Source organism: Penaeus monodon, chromosome 15 (assembly GCF_015228065.2).
Source record: "Penaeus monodon isolate SGIC_2016 chromosome 15, NSTDA_Pmon_1, whole genome shotgun sequence".
In the NCBI taxonomy this organism is placed as follows: Eukaryota; Metazoa; Arthropoda; class Malacostraca; order Decapoda; family Penaeidae; genus Penaeus; species Penaeus monodon.
Window position 1 is genome coordinate 27,610,289 of NC_051400.1, and position 1,136 is coordinate 27,611,424.

Genomic DNA, 1,136 nt, shown 5'->3' on the forward strand with positions numbered 1-1,136 from the left:
CCATAGAGCGGATAATTATAGAGTACAGAATACATTTCATACAATTCATGGCGCTTAGATGTTCATGACTGTGGTCGTGACGTGTAGAAGTGTCTATAGACACTTTGTATTTGAGAACGCGAATTCGTGTCGTTCACTAATAAAACAATCTTACATTGCATTAATCATAAGTTTCCCGCTACTATTAAGACTGAAATTTCATAAATGAAATACCCTGTTTCCATTTTTAGTATAAAAAATGGCTACTTGTTCCTAAATTATTATACGGGCGATAAGAGTAAAATAACAGTATAGCTGTGTGTAAACATGTTACAGAGAAACGGTTTGAATTTCAAAGGGTTTTAAACGCAGTAGCTATGTTGTTCCGAGGTTTCACGTTTCAGTTCCCGTCTGCTCCTCCTCTTCCTTCTCTTTTGATTTTGTGAATTATAATCATATAAATTCCGGTTAATAATCAATATTGTAGAATAATATGTTCACATCTCTTATGTGTTAATAATCAGTATCTCGACTAACGGTTGTAATTGTTGCTTCTTGACCCCGTCTATGCTGAAAACACGTTCCTGTTTATAACAGGTAGTATCGTTTTATTTGGGAAGGATGGCTCTTCATACTGTGTGTTTAATACTGTGTGTAATATACTAGTAAATAAAAATGTGCCATACATTAATCGCATGTCATATCCATTCTTTTCGTTAAGCTTACTGCGTTCTCTTTTAACCATCTGTCAAGTCATGTTTCCCATTTTCCCTTTTATTTTCGCTTAGATTTCATGTCATTACTTGAACCAGTTACAGCAGGCTTCATCTTATCTCAAAAAGATTTATGTCATTCAGCATTTCATACTACTTTCCCTTATCATGTAATCGCTAGGTCAATGAGATATGTAGCTAGTCTGTTTTGAAGTCTTTCATGTAATCGCTAGTCCAATGGGATATGTATCTAGTCAGTCTTTGAAGTCTTTCTCAGCACCATATTTGGAATTTTATTAAACATTGCCATGTATTTGCTTAATTAATCAATTTATTTGCTCATGTAGTTATCTACCTATTTTTATTTCCACCAAATACCTGTCACATATGCTCCCACAAGCATTGTGTTGCCAGTATACGCCTACGCATTCATATAAATACAAT